Below are 13,436 nucleotides of genomic sequence, written 5' to 3'. Positions count from 1 at the left end.
CAACTTTCAAGAAAAGATGATCAATATAAAGAGTTGTTGAAAAGGTATGATTCAATTCAACAGTCAAACAATGAAAAAAAAACACAAATTCAGCAGCTCACTTCACAAATCAGAGGCATGGAAAAACAATTATTTAAAACAAATGGTAGATTTGAAAGTGTGCGAAACGAAAACATAAAAATAAGCACAGAATTGAAATTACAAAACGAAAGATATGAAGATATCATTGAAAAAATCTCTGAAACCAAAATAGCAATACCCACATCTAATCGATTCAGTGTCCTTCCCAGACAACATTGGTACGTTGGCACAACATTGGCCCAACGTATCTACATGCATTGGCCCAACGTTGTTTTTAAACGTTGGCCCAATGTATAAGTGCAAAGTGGCCCTATGTTGTCCCAACGTGATGGCTAAACGTTGGCACAACGTTGTTGTAAGGTTTTATACAATACATTGGCCCAACGTTGGTCCAATGATGGAATAATACTTGCCGACGTTGAACAAACGTTGGGCCAACGTAGTACCACAAACTGTTAACAAACGTTGGCACTCCGTTGGGTCAATCTGTAAACTTTTCTATCCATATGAAGGATACTAAAATCCCTTCCAGGCAACAACTGCAATAATTCCTGGTTCTTAAATTACATCAGTTCAAATTGGCGAAAGTATTACTTTTTTTAAATGTTGCAATTATTGCGTTTTACAGATCCACTATACCATGTTGTCTTACATACTACCCGAAAATTTTGTATTTTGCCACTTTCTCTCTTTATCTTCTTGAACATGCATGAAATATAGTAACCAACAACCAATCAATCAATCTCCTGGAATTGTACTTCTTAATTTTATACCCATATTTTACCCATATTTGTATGAACTCAATCAACGTATCCATTTTACCAATTTTTCTTAAATAATGTAAATACAAAGGTATAATTAAATATAATTTATTATTAGCTAGACAACCAGCAAATTTAAAAAAAGTCTTTTTGTATCTATACGTTGCTAAATCAGATCTATAGAATGAAAATTATAAAGTCTATTCATGATAGTTCATTTATCCCATTTGTATAATATCATTACAGTTTATGTTGCAATATCCAAGCTCGGTATGAAGGCATTGATAACTCATTTTATACAGCTAGTTCTGTTTTCCGACATGGTTTTTTATTCACAAGAGTGTTCCTTTTGTTTTCTGCTACACTTTGTTTTGTCACTATTTCTGGCTCCGTCTTATGTTAAATCCTTTTAATATCCAGTTTAGCATATCTCCATAAAAGTTATTTCACTACATGTACATCTGTAATAAAGTAATGAATAAATGAGTACTCAATGTATGTATATTTAGAATATATTTGTTCCTCCTAAAAAATAAACAAACAGACAAAAAATCCATTGTTTCCGGTGTCCTGGCACATTACAATAGTTAGAAAAAATACACTTTTTTGATATTTTCCCTAGCCTATACAAGCCAAGGCAAAAGACATATTGCATGCTTTAACATAATGGTTATACTTCACCTCGCTAGCTAGATTAAGCAGGACAATTGAGTGTAGAAATAAATACAGGAAACTTTGTCAAAACACGTTCTAAGAATAAATAAATAAAACTAGTTGAAAAAAAAACACAAAGTCAAATCTAAATACACTAGCATTAACGGTAGTATTAAACATTTTATGCATATATATCTGTGAAATTCGATACCGATGTAGCATAAATGATGGGTCTTATGTTAACTTACTTTCTTAAAGTTATTCATTCTGGGCTATCAAATGGTAGAATGCATTTTTTCCCATCTCCATTCCAATGCATTTTATAGCCAGGATGTTGTCAATAATTTCTATTATTCCTAGCTCTGTATTATTCCTTTTGCACTCTGATTTATTTTGTCTTCTGTAGTACTCAAATACCTGACCTATAAATTAATATTAAAATGTAAAATTGTATATTAAAAAGAAAAGCTACTACAAGTAATTCAGACAATTATCTTTATAGTCTTTTTCTTTTATAAATATCCTTATGTGTGGTATAGTCTTTTTTTACATTCCCCCTATTTTTTTTATATTTCAAGCGTCAGCTTTTTGTGACTGATATTTACTCCTACACACTATTCAAACATCGGTTTTCTTTTGCAAAAATTTTGCCGAGGACAAAAAACTAAATTCAGTCGACTCCGTTTAATTATATATAAATTACAACATTCTTGCAATGAATTTGATAAATAAATACTCTATGTGATATCTAAAACACTGTTACACATGCAAGTGTGTATATGATCAGGTTTCACAAATATATCGTATATGTTTGCATGCGATTTTGAAATAATAAAACTAACAAATTCATTTATATTTCTATGAACTAGAAATCATTATATCACATTTCTGACACTTCGGAACAATGTACATCTAAAGACAGATTTTTTCCATTAACTTCAGTAATGGTGATAAATGCAATAGTTATAGATTTCAGAAATAAAACATTAAAATATTAGCAATTTACAATTTGTTTGATGATACTAATGTTCAAGGGCAAATATTTCATGATTATTTAGGATTAAAATGGTTTAAACAAAATCTAGAAAATATTTCGCCAGAAACGTACAAACTTCAAGATCAACATTATAAAATGATAGAAAATATATGTTTTAATTTTGAACAACATCCCTCCGATAAAAAAAAACATATTGTTTGTCATTCACAATCGTATATATAACAGAATTTTTAAAGTTATAACTTACATGTTACTTTCTTTATCTTTGAACCTCAGATGATATGATTTTCTCTTTTTGTTTTCTTCGTTTCACTGCTTTCTTACAAATATCCCATTCCATTCAGATTTCCTATAAACTTAATTACCATAGCAACTATCTTTGAAATTTGTCTAACATATGGTCAACTTTATCAGAATGTGCTTGATTAACAGACTGGCTGTATCATATATCTAACTGTATATAATTGCTAAATTATTATGTTTCACAAAGTTTGATGAATAAAGTTATATAATAAATAATGATTGAAATAAATTTATAAACTTTTAACAAAGCAATCTATGTTTACGATATATATTTTTTTTTATTATAGTAGTGATATTCCAGTATACATTTTACCTGGCTTATATATAGAGTATAATATAGGATCAACGTTGGCCCAACATAGATTGATTGATTGTTGGTTGCTTAACGTCCAGTGGCAAATATTTCATGCATATTCAGGACAAGAACAAATTAACAATAAATACATTAGGTAGGTTCTGTAATAGGGCGTCCGGGATTAAGGTCGGAGAAATTTAGACTGCCACGGGAAATGAGGGTATATTGGATAGGGACAGAAATTTAGCCTTGCAACAGGTCACCTACGGACCTCTCAAAGAGTTGTTTCAAGGGTTCTTAACGTGCAAAGAGCGTGACACTCTCTTTACACGAGGCATCGGATTTAACGTCCCCATTCTGACCGGACGTGGCTGCAAATTTGTACATCCCGCACAGCCAAACGGACGCCCCACTTCAGCAAGGGTTTTACTGCCGGTCGGAGGAAGCCCAACATAGAGTTGTAAATGTAATTTCAGTTGATGAACACTTTCGGTAAAACATTTAACTTTTCATAAAGCATGCAGCAATCGAAATTATCCGCCTGCCCAAGAGAAATAAAGCGTATACTACTTCTTAATCAATTTTTATTAACAAAATTTCATATCGGTCCTATGCTGCTACTAACATAATACCAACGTTGGCCCGATTATTTATAACCAACATGAGATAATAATATGGATTTACAACAGCAGGCCAACGTTGGGCCAATGTTGTGCAACCAACACCAACATGCGACCAACGGACCGACAATTTGCCAACGTTGGGCCAATGTTGTGCAGCCAACACCAACAGTCGACCAACGAACCGACATGTCAACGTTGGGCCAATGTTGTGCAGCCAACACCAACGGTCGACCAACGGACCGACAATTTGCCAACGTTGGCCCACTGTTAGTCTGTTGACTGGGTTGAAGACACAAATAAAGAATCAGAAGTTACAAGTGAAAGAAAACAAACAAACACTGCAGACTTGCTCAAATCAAAAAACGGTTCTTGTCATAAGTGATTCTCATGGCAACAATCTCAAAGGAGAAAAAATGTACAAAAACGACTGAGCAAGAATTACTGTTCTTGGACCAGGTAAAAAAGAATATTCAAGGAGCAAGTGAATTTATTATGGAAAATCATTTAGACATTAACAGTTCAACCGAAATAGTACTGATGGTTGGAAGCAATGATTTGGAAAAAAACACACCTGACGCCAATATAGATAAAATGAAGGATCTTATCCAGACATGTAAACAAAAGCTTCAAAGGAGTCAAATACATATTATGCCTGCCTTTATTAGACTAGACACTGAAAACTATAACAAGAAACTAGCAGTATATAATCTGCAATTACTATCATTAGAACATGAAAATATTTACATTATCGAAAACAAAGAAATTACTGACTGCAACTGTTGCAGAAACTTGTTTGATGATGGAATTCATTTTTCAGTAAAAGGCACAATGGCACTTGTCCGAATATTGAAGTCACATTTACATGTCAGACTCGGATTAAAACCGTACGCCGAATACTACAAACGAGAACAAAATGGTGCGTCAAACGGACACCAACAGCAACGAACAAATACCAGTACAGAAAATCGACCAAGACGCTTTCAAAAAAAAAGAAACCAACCTCAAAAGGGACACTTTGATCTGAAAGCTGCATTTGGTGACATATTGAGAAATCTTTGATTTCATTGTTACACGTACAAATACATTTCAGCGAGTATTAAGTTAATTGTGAATTTCTGTTTTGTTTTTCATTACAGTTATATTGTTCTTTTTTGTCTGATACTTAAAAATAAGTATAAGAATACTACTATTATTTTAAGATAATAAGTGAAGAATTTTCAACTATCCAATCAATATTTGTATAAGATATGTCTAATATACATGACACATGTATACCTAAAACCAATAACCACAAAACATTTGTTTAACAGTTAGTATAAAACATTTGTTTGACAGTTAGTTTATAATTTATACGACTGGTAAAGTAAACATAATTTAGAACGAAAAAAAGAAAAAAATCACAGAAATTTAATTTTATTTTGAATTAATAAAAGTGAAAGAAATGTTTTAAGATTTTTGGTACACAATTTTTTATGCACCTTATTTTTAGGTGACAAAGGAGTTTAAGACACAAGGTAAAAATCACTCATGTTAAACGAAATTATTTAATTTTTATTTTATTCTATTTTTTGGACATTTTCCAAAGTGTTGACAACTATGAACAGCATGTTGAAGTTTGCATGTTGGAATATTACAGGCTTTAATATAAATTAAATTTTAGAATTTGTTGATAGTTATGACATTTTAGGACTAGAAGAAACATGGAACCAAACTGACTCACCCATTAGTCTGCCAGGTTTCCAATTTTTCACTACCTGGAACTAAAAAAAGAGGGAGTAAAGAAAGGCAGGAGATCAGGAGGAATAATTTTATACTATCATTATAATATGAATATAGAAAGAGGAATAACTCATGTAAGTAAAAAAGACTATGGAATATGGATAAAATTAGACAAGACCATTTTAATCAGGATTTTGATATTTATTTATCAGTATTATATATTAAGCCCCAGAATCCCGATGTAGACAGTGGGGAAATTTTTAACAATCTTAATAAAGATATTGCAAAATACCCCAATCATGGAAAAATTGTTTTGTCTGGTGATTTTAATTGCAGAACAGGTGAGCAAGCTGATCACATTATTAATGATACTTTATTTAATAGGGCTGATAATAACATTCTCCCTGAAACATATACTTGTGATAAGGAAATTGTAAGACAAAATTATAAACTCACAGGGAAAACTTTTATTGGAAAGTTGCATTGAAACCAAGCTAAGAATTTTTAATGGCAGATTTTTTGGGAGATTCTGTGGAAAATTGTACATATTATGATGCTAGAGAAGGTTGTAGTGTTATTGATTATATTATTGTGTCAGAAGATATTTTCCATTACATTTCTTATTTTAATGTACTACCTCCAGTGGAAACATCTGGTCATTGTATTATTAGAATGTCTTTAAAATTTAATGTCCCAATAGTCAATCATGACAATGAATATAATGATATGGAATTTTTTCCAGGTCATTTTATTTGGGACATTAATTGTCATGAAACATATACAAATGATATTTCATCGTCGCAAATGATAAGCAAGTTAGCCAATTTTATGGCAGATGTTGATACAGGAGGTATTACAGATATAAATCAAATGACAAAACAATATACAGATATTATTATTGATACTGCTACATCTTGTGTTAAATTTAAATTAAACAAGAAGTTAAAGAAGAAACGCAAGAGAAAACAAGAATGGTTCAATAAAAATTGTGAATTAATGAGGAAAGATGTGAGACGTTTAGGTAAAAAAATACAAAACAACCCTTACAACCATGACCTTAAAGTTAATTATTTTAGGGCTTGTAAAGAATATAAAAAACTGAACAAAAGAACAAAGAGTGCATTCTTTCAAAATATATATTCAGAAATAAATGTACTTGATAAAACAAATCTAAAATTATTTTGGAAAACAATTGATAAGTTAAAAAAAAGGTTGAAAAATACCACAACAAACCCCAATAAAAAAGACCAATGGGAAAATCATTTAAAAAATTTATTAAAGGAAAATAAAAAAAACATCTGACTATATTTGAATTTAAATCGGATACATACATTGAAACGTTGAATTCACCCATTTTATGTAAAGAAGTCAGAAAAGCTATAAAATCCTTGAAAAATAATAAAAGCGGAGGCATTGACCTTATTCTCGATAGATTTTTTGAAATATGGATCAGAAAGCTTAATATTGTCACAAGTAAAACTCTTTAATAAAATTTTTGAAGCTGGTGTATTTCCAGATATTTGGTATACTTCAACTATCTCAACTCTACATCTCCCCAAGGGTGACTGGTGAATTTTAGACTGCCACGGGAAATGAGGGTATATTGGATAGGGACAGAAATTTAGCCTTGCATTGCAACAGGTCACCTACGGACCCCTCAAAGAGTTGTTGCAAGGGTTCTTAACGTGCAAAGAGCGTGGCACTCTCTTTAAACGAGGCATCGGATTTAACGTCCCCATTCTGACCGGACGTGGCTGCAAATTTGTACATCCCGCACAGCCAAACGGACGCCCCACTTTAGCACGGGTTTTACTGCCGGTCGGAGGAAGACCAATGGTGACCATACTTCTATTCCCAAGTCACCCTTTGGGGTTTGTGCAATCGAAGGTTCGTACTCTGATGTGATCAATATGTCTTCGAATGACACGTCCATCTGGCAATTTAATATGAAATGAAAGTGGTCCTGATTGTTTTATAACTTCTCCCGGAATCCATTTAAACTTTGAACCAATTGCGAAATATCGGGCAAATACTCCCTGTCCTACATTAATTTGTCTGTTCACAGATTTCTTGTCGTGATAATGTTTTTGTTTTTGTTGTCTCTCCTGAACTCGCTTCTCGATATTTGGAAAAACTAAATCTAGACGTGACTTGAGTTTCCTTTTCATCAGCAATTCTGATGGTGCCAATCCTGTCGTTGTTTGTGGCGTTATACGGTAGTTGAAAAGAAAACGGTTCAACTTTTCCTGGTCAGTTCCTTCTTTGATTTTCTTAATACCTTCTTTGAAACTCTGAACTGCTCGTTTAGCACAACCATTACTAGCTGGATGCCACGGCGCGGAAGTGCGATGTTCAATTCCATTTGATTTCACATAATCGGCGAATTCCAAACTAGTAAATGCGGCTCCATTATCACTAATAATGAGATCACATAATCCATGTGTTGCAAACGTTTGTTGAAGTTTTGCAATCGTAGCCTCGGATGTTGTAGAATTCATGACGTGTATGTCTATCCATTTTGAATACGCATCAATCATAATTAGAAATGATTTGTTCATGAATGGTCCTGCAAAGTCTATATGTATTCTTGACCACGGATGGCTCGGATATTCCCACGGATGTAACGGTGCTTCTGCTGGTAATATTCGGTTTTCCTGACAACTGTAACAATTAACTACAGTTAATTCCAAGTCATAGTCCATTCCCGGCCACCATATATAGCTTCTTCCTAGACTTTTCATTCTAGTAATCCATGGGTGTCCTTGGTGAAATTCATTTAACATTGCCTCACGTCCTGGTTGTGGTATAATTACTCTTCCTCCCCACAATATGCATCCGTCCTGCCTACACAGTTCATTTTTTCTACTATAATACGGTCTTATGTCTTCACTGGGACATTTTGACGGCCATCCATTCAAAATGTATCTAAGCACCATAGACAGAATTGTGTCATTGCGTGTCCACTTTTGAATTTGTTTAGCATCAACTGGCGTAGTGGCTAAATGTTCCATTAATAATATAGTATCACCTGGCGTTGGTGTCTTTTCAATGTTTGTTTTCAGCGGTAGTCTACTTAGTCCATCCGTATTACCATTCAGACTCCCTTCTTTGTACACAATCGTGTACTCATATGCAGCTAAAGTCAGTGCCCACCTTTGAATTCGAGATGCGGCCATTGTCGGTATAGGTTTATCTTCTCGAAATAAACCGATAAGCGGCTTGTGGTCGGTTATGATTGTAACGGGGTGTCCATACAAATATTGATGAAATTTCTTGATACCAAATATTATGGCCAGACTTTCCTTTTCAAGAACGGAATAATTCTTCTCTGCCGATGTAAGTGTTCGAGATGTATAAGCTATTGGTTTGTCACTGCCGTCGTCCATTTTATGCGAAAGTTCGGCCCCGACTCCATACGGAGATGCATCACATGCTAAGATTAATTTCTTTTTCGGATCGAAATGTACAAGTACTGATGCGGATTTCAACAGCTGTTTTGACTCTTTGAACGCTTTTTCCTGTTCTTTTTCCCCAACTCCATTTTGTCTCTTTCTGTAGAAGTACATGTAGCGGCTTTAACAAGTGAAACAAATTCGCTAAGAATCTATTGTAATAGTTCAGCATTCCAAGATAAGCTTTCAGTTCTGTCACGTTTGTCGGACTTGGGGCTTTATCGATCGCCTCAACTTTACTCTCCACTGGATAGATTCCGTGTTTGTTTATTTCAAATCCCAAATAAACAACTTCTTCGGCCATGAACACACACTTCTGTTTCTTTAACCGAATTCCGATTCTCTTAAATCTAGACAAAACCTCAGAAAGAGTATTTAGATGTTCCTCCCTTGTTTTTACCCGTTATCAGTATATCATCTACCCGAACCAAAACATTGGATATACCTTGAACAACATTTTCAAGTGTTCTATGGAAAATACCTGGGCTTGACGCTACACCATACGGAAGTCTATTGTATCTGAATAAACCCTTGTGCGTGTTTATAGTCACATACCTTTTACTGTCCTCATCAAGTTCAATTTGTTGGTATGCTTGATTTAAATCCAATTTTGTATATTTTTGTCCTCCTCCAAGCGTTGCGTATAAATCCTCAGTTTTAGGAATCGGATAATTATCCAACTTTGAAACGGCATTAACGGTTACCTTGTAGTCACCACAAATTCTAATAGATCAGTTCTCCTTAACTACAGGTACTATCGGAGCGGCCCAGTCGGAAAATTCCACTGTCGAATTGATCTAAAGTTTTCAGCTGTTGCAGTTTTTCGCTTTGTATATTTATCCATGTTTTGATTATTTAAGTAAAAGTCTGGTATTTTGCACTTATTTATGTTAGATATTGAATTCATATTTTCTATGTTCATAATAAAATTTAGATTTTTTTCCCCAAAATTATCAAAAAAGAACCTTGGTAAAACTTTTCAGTTAGAGGTTTCAGGATATGTTAATCTTTTGACCCATTCTATTTGAATTGCTTCAATTTGTTTTTACACTGTCTGTCATATTTAGAGCTCCTTGTAATATTAGGGTTCATAATACTGTTCTTTTCACTTTTTCTGTTCGATTGTTCCAAATGAAATCAAAAATAATTTGATTAAATTGTGTTAAATGTTCCTTATCTATATTGGATACTGTTGCTAAATATGTCAAGTTTGGGATGATGAGAGTTTTTACAAAAGTTGTTCGATCTATCATCGTTTAATTTCTTCTCTTCCAAGTATTTAATATTTTTTTCTCTGATTCTTGGAACTGTTTGTCAAAATTTAAATGTTGGCACTCTTTTTTATTCAATCAAAAATATAGTAATAAAGACTTAATTGGTCCTTTTGTCCAGTTAATGTTTTCAAATTTGTCCATGCTGTGTTACGTTTACCTAACCATATTCCTTCAGTTTTTGCTCTATTTAGTTTTAGCCCTGAGAATGTCCCAAATTTTTCTATTACATTTATTATTTAAGACATTTCATTTTGTTTTTTGAAAGCCAAATTTTTGTAACGCTGGATAAATATATTCCCGTGCAAGTGTATCGAACGCTTTTGAGAAGTATAAAAATAACAAGGCTCCTTCTTTTTTAAATGATTCAGCATAATCTATGATAACCTGAATTTGTCTTACATTATACTCAATATATCGATTTGCAATATTACCATTTTGATTCGCACTAATAATTTGTACCCCAAGGGTGACTGGGGAATAGAAGTATGGTCACCATTGGTCTTCCTCCGACCGGCAGTAAAACCCGTGCTAAAGTGGGGCGTCCGTTTGGCTGTGCGGGATGTACAAATTTGCAGCCACGTCCGGTCAGAATGGGGACGTTAAATCCGATGCCTCGTGTACAGGGAGTGCCACGCTCTTTGCACGTTAAGAACCCTTGCAACAACTCTTTGAGGGGTCCGTAGGTGACCTGTTGCAAGGCTAAATTTCTGTCCCTATCCAATATACCCTCATTTCCCGTGGCAGTCTAAATTTATCCGACCTTAATCCCGGAAGCCCCTATTACAGAACCTACCTATTGTATTTATTGTTAACTTGTTCTCGTCCTGAATATGCATGAAATATTTGCCACTGGACGTTAAGCAACCAACAATCAATCAATCTAATAATTTGTGGTAGAATATTTTTAATTATTTGTACTAGGGTATATGCAATCAACTTTGTGTCAACATTTGGCGGTGTTTTAGGCCTGTAATTTTTTATGAGCAATTGATCATTCTTTTGATTAATAAGGGAGATAATCCCCAGTTTTTGTGTTTCAGTTAGTTCCCCTTTTTCATAACATTTATTAAATGTATATATGACTAAACCCCTAACGGGAAGGATTGTGCCTGATATTCATATGATGAAGACATAATCTTTCTATCAGTTTAATTGAAGTCTGGAGCTGGCATGTCAGTTAACTGCTAGTAGTCTGTTGTTATTTATGTATTATTGTCATTTTGTTTATTTTCTTTGGTTACATCTTCTGACATCAGACTCGGACTTCTCTTGAACTGAATTTTAATGTGCGTATTGTTATGCGTTTACTTTTCTACATTGGCTAGAGGTATAGGGGGAGGGTTGAGATCTCATAAACATGTTTAACCCCGCCGCATTTTTGCGCCTGTCCCAAGTCAGGAGCCTCTAGCCTTTGTTAGTCTTGTATTATTTTTAATTTTAGTTTCTTGTGTACAATTTGGAGTTTAGTATGGCGTTCATTATCACTGAACTAGTATATATATTTTTTTAGGGGCCAGCTGAAGGACGCCTCCGGGTGCGGGAATTTCTCGCTGCATTGAAGACCTGTTGGTGGCCTTCTGCTGTTGTCTGTTCTGTGGTCGGGTTGTTGTCTCTTTGACACATTCCCCATTTCCATTCTCAATTTTATTGCAAATTCTCAAAAGGTCACTCCAAAAGGTTTGATAAAATTCCACACTGAGACCGTCTGACCCTTGAGAACTGTTTAATTTCATCTTAAATACGGCTTTTGTGCATTCTTTTATGCTTATTTCTCCCTCTAAGGTAGAACTTTCTTTTTCTATTAGCTTGTGGTCTATTTTAATATCTATAATGTATTCTTCAATTTGTTTTTTATTTGAATTAGAGCTTTCGTAAATATCTTAATAGTAATCTCGTTCAATTTGTAAAATTAAATCTGTATCAGTATGTATTACGCCATATTTATTTAATTGAAAGAACTCTTTACCTTTATTTTGTGGACATTATCTAATTTTTAGTGATATTGCTTGGTGATCTGTAAGTGTTATTATTGCTGGTCTGGTATCAGCTGGTAATACCAGTGTTATTAATTCTGGACTGATCAGAAAGTAGTCTATGCGAGTGGCTTCTTTGTAGCTGTTTTTTTTTCCTTCATTTTCATGTAAATTGTTTGGTTGCAACGTTTAATTCTCTCCAAATGTCAATGAGTTTTAGAGATTCTATCATCATTTTTAAATTGTTTACTGGTTTTCTATTTTTTTTTTCAGGTTTATAGTTTTATTGTCTTTATTTGATAAAATGTCATTCAAATCTCTTCCTATTATTAACATTTCAAAACTATAATTTTCAACAGCATCTTTTATTTTCAAATAAAGGCATTTCTTTCAGTATGGGCGTTTTGGGCATAAATATTTATCAGTGTATATATATATTCATTGATTAGATCCATTTTGTTACATCTGGTGATCCGTTTATTTGGAAATCGCCATGGCAGTCAGCAGGGTTAAAGAACATCCGTTGTTCGGCCTGCTAGTCAAATGCGTTTTGTTTAAATATACTTTTTCACTTTTTTGGTCTTTTGGAAAATGTTGTTTGTGCTGTATTTAGACCCCTCTACCAAGAAATTTGTTTTGCATGCACACGTATAAAAATTGCGGTTTTTTATCCAATGCAATCCTAGGTTTGAACGTTGTTTTCAATTTAGACTTGTTTATATTTTCATTTATTTCTATATTTAAAAGAATCAATCTTCCTTCCTTATTCAAACATTGATCAATTACTTTATGATTCAGATATTTTCTTATATAAATTGAGGCTCCTTTTGCTTATGATGTTCCAAAACTATGATAAAGTGATCCCTCAAATTCATTCATTAGGTTATTTTCTATATTCGTGGTGAAATGCGTTTCTTGTATGTACAAAATATTACATGTTTTGTGATTCATCCAAAATAGTAAACGTTCCCTCTTCCCTTAAGCCAGTCTACTAGTTATCACAAGAAAGAACAGTTAATTCCTATTCGGTAATTGAAACGAAGTACAAGAAGACCGAAAGACTTGGACTATTATGTTTACGATTACGAAACATTTAATTAATATACTTTGCATGTTTTTAGTTCAGATTTTTTCCGTAGTTTTAATTTGTTAGATTTCTTTCACGAAGTTAATCGGTTTACTTGATCAACTTTCAGTCGAAGGTAAATAGGAAATTTAGTGTTTAAACAATAAGCAATTACTTCATAGTGACTGATAATTAAATATTTAGATTACACATTCTCACTACCTCTTTAACATATACT

At 33.4% G+C, this 13,436-nt stretch overlaps 1 long non-coding RNA gene across 1 annotated transcript; it reads right to left on the bottom strand.

Annotated features, from left to right (window-relative positions):
• Window positions 1–1,002: 1,002 nt before the first annotated feature.
• Window positions 1,003–2,815, bottom strand: LOC127722432 (uncharacterized). Its single transcript, XR_007991726.1, has 3 exons — window positions 2,741–2,815; window positions 1,745–1,918; window positions 1,003–1,303 (listed from the first exon to the last, which is right to left on the bottom strand). It is a non-coding gene; the product is annotated as an uncharacterized LOC127722432 (long non-coding RNA).
• Window positions 2,816–13,436: the final 10,621 nt, after the last annotated feature.

Source organism: Mytilus californianus, unplaced genomic scaffold (assembly GCF_021869535.1).
Source record: "Mytilus californianus isolate M0D057914Y unplaced genomic scaffold, xbMytCali1.0.p SCAF_12, whole genome shotgun sequence".
NCBI classification, from domain to species: Eukaryota; Metazoa; Mollusca; class Bivalvia; order Mytilida; family Mytilidae; genus Mytilus; species Mytilus californianus.
Note: the sequence above shows the minus strand (reverse complement) of the source record. Positions and strands in the feature narration are given on the sequence as shown.